Source organism: Sminthopsis crassicaudata, chromosome 3 (genome assembly GCF_048593235.1).
Source record: "Sminthopsis crassicaudata isolate SCR6 chromosome 3, ASM4859323v1, whole genome shotgun sequence".
Classification (NCBI taxonomy): Eukaryota; Metazoa; Chordata; class Mammalia; order Dasyuromorphia; family Dasyuridae; genus Sminthopsis; species Sminthopsis crassicaudata.
In genome coordinates, this window is record NC_133619.1 from 443,988,872 (window position 1) to 444,001,660 (window position 12,789).

A 12,789-nucleotide genomic window follows, 5' to 3' on the forward strand; every position below is an offset into this window, starting at 1 on the left:
CTTTCCTCTATAATTAAATATTTTCACTTAGCCTTACTATTTATTTCCTCAAGCTATTATACTCTCTTTTCTTTCATTGCCAAACTTCTTTAAAAAGTTATTTAAAATTGTTGTATGTGAACGTGATGGGATACTATTGTGCTATGAGAAAGGAAAGAGTAGGTTGTTTCAATGAAATTTGGAAAAATTTAAATGAATTGATGCAGAGGGAAATGAGTAGAATCAAACTGATTACACTATAGATTATTAAATTATATAGATTACATCAAGTTTATTAAAAAGAAATAAATTTTGAACAAAAAAGGAATAAAATCTATCAAAAGATGAAGAAACAAATGGACAGAACCAAAGGAACATTTTATACATATGCTGTAAAACAATTTGAAAGCTATAAGAATTGTGATGAACACAATGACCATCTGTTATTCCAGAAGATTGATAGTGAAAGAGTCCTTTCTACCTTCTGATCAAAAAGTAAAATGTTCAGGATGTAGAATGAGACATATTTTTTTCAACTGTCAATGAAGGAATTTGTTTGGCTTGACTATTCATATTTATTGTAAGGAATTTTTTTCTTAATGGGGTAGAAGGGTGGGAGGGAAAGAAAAGAGATTTCTGTTAATTAAAAAAAACCTTAAGAACATAAAACAAAGCTATTTATAATTGTTGTCTCTATTCCCTCACTGTCCACGTACTTTTTAAAACTGTTACAATCTGTCTTCATACACTCAAGAGAAATTTCTCTCTCCAATGACTTCTTAACTACTACACAGTTATTGGATTTAATAGTGGATCAGTTGTCAGATCTTGTTGATTTGACATTTATATCATGATTTATATCTGTCTTTTTCAAACTCAAACAGTCATTAGTATGAAAAAGAAAAGAACAAGAATTTAATTGAAACTGTGAATCTGATTGGTTAAGACTTGGGAATCTCTAAAACATGGAAACTTATGTGTCAAAGGCAAAGGCAATTGAAAGGGAAAGGAAAAGTGGCCATAGGAAACTTCAGACAAGGAGCAAATAGATGTTTCTGCAATCATATATCTCATCGCTGGCTGATTCTCCAGTGTCAGTTCTGCTCACATTTTCCTATTGTAAAATTCTGTGGGCCCAGAGGGTTAAAACAAATGTTACTTCTAAGACCATGCCCTAGGAAGTGTACATATTCTCCAGTTATTCTCTTAAATGTTTGAATTCTGCAGTGACTCCCAGATAGTTTAAAAAGGTCAGGACCCTTCTAGTATTATTTTGTGATCTCCCAGGCTCCACTATTTTAGAGGTTCTTACCAATTATCTTATAATCATACAGTACTTCAGTCTGCCACTGAAGTCTAGATCATACCTTAAAGTTGAATTGAGGATGTTCACCCTTAAATAAAAAATTTTCAATTAGTTATCAACCCCTGACGTGTGAAATTAGCTTGTGGAATGTCTGAGTTCTCACTTATCATCATCTTGTTTTCTTATCTCCAAAGTATTGGGAAGATCTGGCTTTAACTCCTGCCTTGTACATTCTCTAGCTGTGTGCCCCTAAGCAAATAACTGAATTTCTTTGAATGTCATTGCTTATGATGTAAAATGGATATAATCATAGCACTTGCTTCACATATTTTTGTGAGGATCAAATAAAATATGTAAAATGCTGAGAGCACCTTAACATACTAAATTTGAATTATCATTATTTTGTTCTCATTTGTTATGACAGAGTTTCTATAGAAACATTCCTTATATAACCCGGTGGCATATTATATTTTTTATCTTTATTGATCTGTATACTTTTGTATAGGTGGATAAAAAACCAGTTTGCTGTATTTTAATTGAAAGTATCAGTTTTAATTGAAAGTAAACTTCCTTTCTGTAGACCTCTGAAAGTAGCTTCAAAATAACATTATAATACTAGTAGAAATATGATGGTGGAGAAGATATGTTCCTCATCCTGTTCCCAGGTGTTTTTCCATTTTTTTCTGCTAGGTCTTTATATTTTAAAAAGTTTTTTTTGTGGGGAACTTAGAAATTAAAAGTTGATGGTATGGCAACATTAGTTCAATTGCTCTTCAATATTTATGGTTTAATATTAAATCTGTGAGATTGTAAGCAACAGTTCTGTTTGTTATAATAGTTTGGTTTTGGGTCAGTTTATTGGTTAGATTCTCAGGGATATTTTGAGCTCTGTATTTTTAGTTTGAGGATTTGTTAATTGAAGAAAATCAGCCTTTCAATTTATAATTCAGGCTACTGGGAAATGTCTTGTTAAATATTTAAGAAATGCTAATTTTTTAGGGACATCTAGGTAATGCAGTGAGTACTAATGCTGGAGTTAGGAGGACCTAAGTACAAATCCAGACTCAGATACTTAAGAGTTATGTGACCCTGAGCAGTCTCTTAACTCTGCCTCAATTTCCTAATCTATAAAATGATCTGGAGATGGAAATAGTAAACCATTCCAGTATCTTTGCCAAGAAAACCTAAATGGAGTCATGAAGGAATGGGATTCATAACTAATTGACCAAAATTTTTTTTCAACCTTTAGTGATTGTTGCACATTTATTACTGTTCTCCTATATAATCTTCAATGATCAATAAGAATGGCAACTCCTTGATTATTGTTATAATTTCTGGTACTAGGTTACCATTATGCTCCTTGCCTGCTACTGACATAATGTTTATAGGAAATACTGAAAGTAAAAATTCTCTCAATTCTTCCAATCACTCCAAACAACAAATTAGCTACAGTTGATACTCCAAAGCTGTCTTTTCAAAGTCAAAAGATGATCATAGTGTTTACTGAGGCATCAATGAAATTGTCTTAAATTGCGCTCTTTCATGCTATACTGAAATACTGTAAGGAGAAGATTGCAAATGCTTCAGGGATGTAAGGAGAAGAATTTGTAGTAAAAAGAAAAAAAAGCAACCAATGCTTGAACTTGAATTCATAATATCTAGATTTATATGGGAATCTTCTTGTTAATATGATGATGATTATAATGGTGGTTATTAGTAATGTAATGGAGATATAGACCCATGATGGTAGTGACTGCCAGTTATATATTTCTCTTTCTGGGGTATTTCTTATATTGTTTAGAAGCTTATCAGATTCAAGTAAATTTGTATATGGTCACAAAAGAAGATAATGGGAGTTAGAAAAGGTAGCCTCAAAAATACTCTTCAAGATCTATGATTTGTGTGTGTGTGTGTGTGTGTGTGTGTGTGTGTGTGTGTGTGTGTGTGTGTGTTGGGAAGAGAGGGGAAGGGGGAGAAATAGGGCTTCCAGTCTACATTCTGAGGGAGGAGAGAGGTGAATGGAAATTCAGGTGGCCTAATTTATCCAAGGATAAGGGCTGGGGACAATTTATTCAATCTAGATAATATATGTAGAATGTTTTGTAAACTTTTAGGTGTTATGAAAATGTAAGTTTTTGTTACTATATCCTGACTTCCCTGGTTTACTTCAAAGATTAGTTCAGATTTTATCTTCTATGAGATATCTTTGCTAATACATTTCTCCCTTCTCTCTTAATTCCCCACTACTTGTATCTTTTTGAAATCATCTTTCCTCTACTCTGAATATTATTGTTTAACCCTAGTTTTCAAAGAGTACCAATGGCATCATGATGTTGGGGGTCAGGGTATAGTATTTTTGGCTGTGGCTGACCAGTATGATATAAATATGGATGATTCTACCACAGGTCAGCCACAGGTAGCCCATTAGAACATTTTTGGATTTGTATAGCTTATGTTCCCTTTGTTCTACTGTGATTCTGCTTTGCTCATAAAGTAGAGTGTCTTCTCAGATGCTCCTTGAGGACAGAAATCATGCTTTTGCTTTCTTTGTATTACTGGAACTTATTACAAGTACCTGGCACATAGTAACATCTAATAAATGTTTTAGGACTGACATTGAAGACTGACTCTCTTTTGTTACACCAATCTAATAGCTTAGTCAGCTTAACTGACATCAGTGCTGGAAATACATAGGCTGACCCTAAGATGTGATGGTCCCTATTAGTCTTCTCACTAAAAAGGAGGACAGCATAGCCCATTGTATTTGTTTAGTCAAGAAGAATAGAATGATCTCAAAACTAAAATTCCAATGGCACAAACAAAAACTATTCTTTTGAGAAAAAGGAGGGAGGGAGAGTTTTCTTTGTTTGTTTAGTTTTTTATGTTTTGATATAATAATAGTTATTCTAGCATTCTAATATTTAGTTTCCTGATTTCAACAGAATATCTTTCTAGAAAAGTTCAAAAAGGGCTCTTAAGTTTATATTTGTCATTCACATTACCACTAATATATAAAGAACTCGAGATGGTGATTTATAATCACACTATTAAAAGATATGTAGAAAAACACTTGAGGAAGAGTTTCTTGAGAAACAGATGTGACACTATCAATGAAGTCAGAGTTTAAAAAAAATTAAGATGAAAGCTGGGAGAAGTAATGGAAAATTATTATAAAAGATTATAATGTCTCTGTAAGGAGAATAATGTCAGGAAGACTAAAGATCGGAATGAGCTGAGCCTTGCAATCCATGCCAAGGACAACAAAAGGGATCTTTTAAATAGCTCTTTGGAAAGCCAGAGCAAGATCAAAGAAAAGAAAGGATTTCTACTTGTGGTGGATAGGATGATGATAATGGATTGAAGTGCTAAAGCAGAACTAATTATGAAACACTATTTTGCTTCTATGTTCTCTACTAGAGAGAATTTTCTTCAGCATGGGAAGTATAGAAGAAAAATGGTTAAGAGAGACTTGAAATCCAAGTTAAGAAGGGATGGTAAGGGAGCTTTGTTACCAATCTATACCTAGACAATTATTTATGAGGGGAAAAACCCAAAATAGCAAAATTGGGAGTTTTAAGCAAACTGTAAGTTCACTCTGAGTTCATACTGAACAGAGCACTTTGTTATACAATAGTTAACATTTATAGAGCACATTTTGTAATTCAGTCATTTTTCAATTGTGTGTGATCCCCTTTGGAGTTTTCTTGGTAAAGACACTGGAGTAGTTTGTCATTTCCTTCTCCAGTTCAATTTTACAGATGAGGAAAATGAGGTGAACAGTATTAATTAGTCTGAGGCTGGCTTTGAACTCAGGTATTCCTGATGCCAGGGCCAGCACTCTATTTTGAATTAATCCCCTACTACTTAATCCTAATTCCCCCAGTATATCTATTTTGCCACCTAGTTGCCTTTTATAGCATATTGGGAAAGTTCTATACAAATATTATCCAATTTGACCAAATTAGGTAACATGCATTTATTGTGGGATATTTCAGTAACCAATGAACTAATTATCAGATAAAACACACCAGTAAATTAAAGAAATCTTAGATTATATTAATAAAAGATAATTACTGTTACTTAGAGGATAGAGAATGACCCTGGAACCAAATCCTACCAAGCCATAAGTAAGAAGTCATGCAACATTTCAGAATTCTAGGCAACTCTCTAAACTGCAAGTTATAGAGAAGGTGACAACCTGAATAGGCAGACAGTTTCTTAATTTAGGAACTGCCTAAATTAATGAAATCATAGGTTTTGCCCTCATCTTAATATTTAATAAAAGAATAGTATCTAGTACACAGCAAGTGACAGTTCTTTGCACTAGAAGAGTGAATCATAAGACCATATAGTAAATATTTAATTCAAGGCAGTTTACATATTTTTAAAAAAAATTATTGAAAAATTGGATCCCAACAAGAAGAGGGTGACTAGGTTTGGGGTAGGATTTGAAATCATGTCAACTTAGAAAGAATAGGTGTTTGGGTTAGAAAAGACTTAAGAACACCATGATGACTATCTTAAATATTTGAAGGATTGTCATGTAGAATTGTTTGACTTGGTCTCATAAAAAAAAGAACTGAGATCACAAGAACATTTTAATCTGATAAAAGGACAAATTTCTGGGTAATTTAAACGTATACCCAAGTGGAATAGGCTGCTTCAGAAGCTATCTGGCTTACACTGAATTGATGACCATTTATTAAGCATCAAATATTAAGGTACCAGGCATTCTGCCAGGTGCTGAAGGTACAAATACAAAGAATGAACTAATCCCTATTCTTAAGAAGCTTTTTTTTTCTTTCTTTCTTCTTCTTCTTCTTTTTTTTTTGTAAGCAACTTATTTTCTAATGAGAAATTCTCCAAGCAGATTTTGGACATGGACTGCTCAGGGATTTTACAAAGGGCATTCATATTTCAAGAATACTTTGGTTGGAATGATTTATGAGATTTTGTGATTCAACTTTTTCTACGATTTAACAGAAAACCTTCCTTCCTTCCTACTTTCCTTCCTTTCTTCTTTTTATTCTTCCTCTCCCTCTGCCTTTCTCTCCCTCCCTTCCTCCTTCTTTCTATTGCTCTTGCTTTCACTTTTTCTCTGTCTCTCCCATATAAATCTATATTCTTTTGTTTGATATTCTATAAAGACAACAATGATTTTATGTAGAATACTTGATTAGACACTCTTTATATACTTAAAGACATTTACTAAATCACTTCTTTTATTGTTTCTTCTTGAAGTTAAATTTGGCCTGTTCCTTCTCATTCCTTTTAATCCCATAGTATCTCATTTCAGTGTTCTGTATACAGTAGGCTGTTAATAAATGTTGGATGACTAAACCTTTTCCCAGAGCTTTTCAAAATTTTTCATCCATCCCTTATTGCTTTTCTCTGGATGTTCTCTTTAGTTCCATATCTCTCAAAATTTGTCACAAAAATTTGATCTTTGGTCAATCCTGATAAATCAAATCAAATGATAGATTGAGAGGAGGCTTTTCTTAATACCATGACTGTGAGCTTAGCACTGTGATAAGCATTTGACAAATGGAGAAATTTCCTAAGAGGTTTCTTAGACCCTAGAACAGATAACCAAAGGATAACAATGAAAAGATATTTTAATGCCCTGAAATGTGTCCCTTTTCCTGTTCTTTTCTATTTATTGCTAATAAATGAAAAATACACCTTCTTTTCCTAATAGAAAGTCATGTAGTTTGACTAACTACACCCACCAGAGGGTAGTGAAGTTAAAGATTTCTGACTGAACAGACACAGCTTATTTATTTTTCTCTAAAGGACAGACAATAAAAGATCAATTGAAAAGTGGAGAGACATGATTCCTGGTATAGCTCATCTGGAGTACTAGACAAAGTTCTGGAATTGGAATTGAATTCTGTCTCTGACATTAAGCATATATGAGACCATGGATGCGTGAAGTAGACTCTCTAAACCTCAGTTTCCTTATCTACAAAAGGAGGAGTTGGATTCAATGACCTGTAAGATCCTTTACAACACTAAATCTTTGATCCTATAATCCTAGTTGTAGTTAGTTACAAATGTTGAAATTTGTGACAGTGTAAAACCTAATAGCATTCTTTTCTTTTAAAAAAATATTTTATTTCCCCAAATTACATATAAAAACAATTTTCAACATTCTTTTTAAAAAAGTTTTAATTTCAACTTCTATCCCTTCTCCTCTCCCCCTTCCCCAACATGGTAAACAATCTGATATGTCATACATATGCAATTTTCATATTAGTTATTTTGTGTAAGAAGACTTGAAAAAAAAAAAGCTAAAATAGCATGCTTTTGTCACCAGCTTCTTAAACCGTGGTTGCTGGTCCCATGTGAAGTCTAGTAGTAGAATATGGGAGTACAACATTTTGATTTATTATCACTAAATGTTTGATTTGAATACTTATTTTAGATATCTATATACCAGGGATCACATAAAAATTTCTTGAATAAAAAGGGGTCAGTAGTGGAAAAAGTTTAAGAAGCCCTGCTTTAGTCTGTATTGAGAAAAATATTAATTCTTTCTCTGGAGGCAAATAGCATTTTTAAATAAAGCTTTTTATTTCTAAAACACATGCATAGATAGTTTTCAACACTGACCTTTGCAAAACCTTGTGTTCCATTTTTTCCCTCCCTTTCCCCCACCCCGTCTTCTAGATGACAAATAATCCAGTATATGATAAACATGTGCAATTCTTATATACATATTTACACAATTATCATGTTGCACAAGAAAAATCAGATCAAAAAGGGAAAAAAATGAGAAAGAAAACAAAATGCAAGCAAAAAACAACAAAAAGTGAAAATGATATGTTGTGATTCACCCTCAGTACCCATGGTCTTCTTGTTGGGTGCAGATGACTCCATTACGAGACTATTGGAACTGGCCTGAATCACCTCGCTGTTGAAAAAAGCCACATCCATCACAATTGATTATTATATAATCTTTCTATTGCCGAGTACAACATTCTCTTGTTTCTACTCATTTCACTCAGTATCATTTCATGAAAGTCTCTCCAGGCCTTTCTGAAATCATCCTGATGATCATTTCTTAAAGAACAATAATATTCTGTAACAGTGAATAGCATTTTTCATCAAAGGATTGTCTTAGATTAGAGCATTGTATTGCTGAGAACAGCCAAGTCATTCACGGTTTTTTAATTGTGCAATTTTGCTGTTACCGTGTACAGTGTTTTCCTAGTTCTGCCCATTTCACTTTGCATCAGTTCATGTACATCTTTTCAGGTTTTTCTGAAATCATTCTGTTTGTTATTTCTTATAGTATAATAATATTCAATACAATCATATACTCGTTCAGTCACTCCATAATTAATAGGCAATCTCTCAATTTTCAGTTCTTAGCTATCACAAAAAGAGCTTCTATAAATATATTTGTACAATAGGTCTAATGGTCTTATTTTTAATACAACATGGTCTCATCTCTGAGAGTTAGTGATGTTGGGACCTTGAGCCAGCGTTGAACCTTTCAGTATATCCAGAACAGTTGGTTATATGCATTGGTTGAGGAAGTTTCATCATGATGGAATCACAATTCTGAAATGATAACAACAACAATGTTGTTATCAGTATTTCTGGGAAGTGTGCTTGGTAGCTGGATAGTGCAGAGAGTAGAGTTGATGGCAACTGGAAAATGTCTCCAAAATTTCCCATTCATAGACATAACTTCTGAAAAGGGTCATTTTAGAATTCCAATATTACAGTATCTCCTTACTTGACTTAGAGTCAGAATTAAAGGGGATTCCAGTTCTGAGTTTTAGAAAGAACTCTATGAAAGTGGTGTTGGGTTTTAGCCAATAAGCAAACCAATCAACTTAATCTTAAGAAACATAAAAATATATATATTTAAACTAGAAAGGTTGTTGAAGATAATTTTGTTCAATTTTTTTGTTTTACAAATGATAAAATTGAAACCCAGAGGTATGTGACTTGTTCAAGGTCATATAATTTATAACCAATATTTAAGACTTACAAAACCCAAGCCTCCTGACTTCATCTGATACTCCTTTCAATAGACTGAACTTCTCAACACTTGAGATATTCAGCTAAAGTCTAAAATACTACCTATTAGTGATGATTATTGCATTGGGTAGATAATAAGGCTACATGACTTTTTCCAGATTGTACAGTTATCAAAAATCAAGATTTCTTGACATTTTGTCATCTCATTCATATCATGTATCCTACAAGGGACTAGAGAGAGCCTCCATCTTGCAGATAAGGAAACTGAGGCCCAAGGAGCCTGTGCTCATTCAAGGAGGAAAACAAAGAAAGCTATTTTGCAATATAGGACCTGAAGTCTTTTTTTTTTTTTTTTTTAAATCAGAAAACCATCATGAATTAGAATCCTAAGCTTGGTCAAGGCAAGCAGCTAATAAAGGCAGGAGGTAAAATACTAGTTTTAACCAAAAAAAGCTGCAAAAATTTTTGTCAGCACTGGGAATGTTAATTGAAAGTTCTCTTTAAAATATGTGAAGAGAAAGAAAATTGAGCAGCAATTCATAACAATAGAAATTTAGTGATAATGGTATTGGATATAATTTCAGTCTTCATATAGCTCCAGTTCAGTTCAGCCATTTTTCAGTTGTGTCTAACTTTTTATATCCCCATTTGAGATTCTCTTAGCAGAAGTACTAAAGTAATTTGGCATTTCCTTCTCTAGTTCATTTTACAAATGAGGAAACTGAGGCAAATGGGATTATGTGACTTGCCCAAGGTCACATAGCTAGTAAGTGTTCAGGGTCAAATTTGAATTCAGGAAGAAGAGTCTTCTGACTCCAGGGCCAGTACTCTATTCACTGTATCCCTTTGCTGCTCACATTCCTCCAACTTTTGCTCAAAATAGTCCAAATTGTCCACATATTATAATTAGTTAATATTGAGAAGCAACAAAGAGAGTTGGTAGATAAAGAACACAAAGCTCAAAGCCAGGAAGACTGAGTCAGGAGAGGGGAAGAAACGAGAGGAAAGGAAAGGAGAAGAGAGGAGAAAGAAGTGGGAGCAGGAAATATATACTTAAATTAGAATCTGCATTAAAACCCTGGTCATTTTAGAGGTACATTAACTAGTATAAAAACTACTTTTTTTTTTCTTAATGATCCATAAAGCAAAGGAAGGTCAGTTTTATTTATATCAACAGAATATTGTGATTCTATTTTTATGTGCTAAAATTAATGAAAACCTGTCTTATATGTGAACTCTGGTTTGGTTTCTATCGTCACAAATAATAGTTTCTGAATTTTTCCTTGATGCTGAAAATATAAAGTCACATTTCCTGCACTCATGGGATTATGATCTCTATTCGTTGTCTCTTAAGAATGAATGTGTTTAGAAAGTTGAGGAGTCAGGCAAAATATTAGTCATTTTTAAGAGGCTTTCTGGAACTATTTGTCTTTTTCCTCATTAAACTCAGGGCTTTATTGCTGACAGGGGCTATGATGATTCTGGAGAGCTTTAAAAATATCAGAATTTCTTTTCTTTCTGGAATTGTTTGGATATTATCCTGCCTAAAGGGAGAAAGGAGAACAAGATGCTCTCTCTCACAGTTCCTTTGGCTCTCTGTAGTACCTAACAATACAAAGAAGAAGGTATTAGCCAAGGAGGATCACTAATCATAAATTTAGACCTGCAATGGATATTAGAAGGCACTGTATTCAATTCCCTCATTTAATAGGAGACAGAGGTTCAATGACTTGCCTAGAGTCATATGAATAATAAGTGCATGAAGCAGGATGTAAACTCAGGACTTCCCAATTTTAATTCCAATGCCCTATCCACTAAACTATGTGGTTGTGCCCTCTTAGCTGGACTCTGCCTTGTATGGGTGATGCATTTTGTTCTCAGCTTTTCTTTTGTGGCTATGACATTATCTTTAGTCAGGAGTGCCTTTAAGACTATCCTCTTGCACAAGGGCTTGTTATTAAACCTGTTGCTTAGGAGGGAACAATAAGAAAAGGGAAAACAACCAGAGATACCACCCCACTTATCAAGTATAACCTCCATAGTCATTCAATCAATCATTCAATAAACATTTTAAGTGCCTTCAATGAGCTAGACACTATGCTAAGTGTTGGGGATACAAAAAAAGGCAAAAAACAGTCTCTGAAAGAGAGACACCATGGAAACAGATATATAAAAAGCAAATAATAAATAAAATAAATATGAAATAATTAATGAAGGAAGGCCTTGATATAAGCAGGGCTGGGAAAAACTTTTAGGAAAAAATAGGATTGTAGTTGAGACTTAAAGGAAGCCAGGGAGATCAGTAATCAGAGCAGAAGAGGGAGACTATCCTTTGCATGGACAAAAGCTAAAGAAAATTTCTATAAGCTAGAACTAGAATATCTTGTTTATGGAACAGCAAGGAGGCAAGTACCACTGGATCAAAGAGTATGTGTTGGAGAGGAAGGTATAAGAAGACTGGGAAGTTTGGAGGGGGCCAGGTCATGAAGGATTTTCAATACAAACAGAAAATACAAAATTTTGTATTTGCTCCTAGAGGTAATAGGAAGCCACTAGAGTTCACTAAGTAGAGGTGTGAAATAATCATACCACAGTTTTAGGGAAATTATATCAGTGGCTGAATGGAAGATATAGTTTCAGAGGAAACTGAGGTAGGCAAACCCACCCACAACTTAATGAAATAATGAAGGAATGAGGAGATGAGAGCCTGTTATGGAGTATTGGCAGTGTCAGAGAAAAGACACTAGGTTGTATTTGAAAGATGTTGCAAAAGTAAAATTAACAGGCTTTGGTAACAGCTTGGATATGGGAGTGAGAGAGAGAAAGGAATCCAGGATGACTCCTAATTTGTGAGCCTGAGGGATTAAGAGGATGGTGTTGTCCTCTATAGTTATAGGGAAGGTATTAGTCAGAGGCAATCTGGATTGTGGATGATCTCTCCACAGAGATCCAATGGATAAGAGATCCAGAATGGAAACCAAGAAGAGTAGGGTTCAAGTTCTGCTTTTTATACAGATGACTTTTGTAATCCTGATAAATCCAATAGAACAAAGACCCAGCAGAAGAAGAATGGAAGAGCAAGAGGAAAAAACACAACTGGAGAAAATGCCTTTAGGTTAGAGGAAAGAGACTTCTGGCACAGGAATAAAAGGATAAAGATATTGGGAAGTTTTGAGATGCTCAGGAGAGATATTAAAGCAGTTTATATCCTGTGATGCCAAATCTAGGTCAAGTCCAATCTAGTAGACAGCAGCATCAAATGTAGAATGTGTGGTAGGACACACTCACTGAAGAAGTTTGGAACAATCTCTGAATTGATGCTACAAAAATACCCTGTCTCTGATTCTCTGGACTTTACCATTATTTCTAAGCTACCTTCTTACTTAACAATTTTCCTTAGTGCTTGGTGTATGACCTTCTCATCCTGAAACATCTCAGTAGCCTCCTTTTCCCTTTGGAGTACGATTCTTTTCTAGATTCTGTTTCTGAGTCTTTAGACTTTGCTATCATGT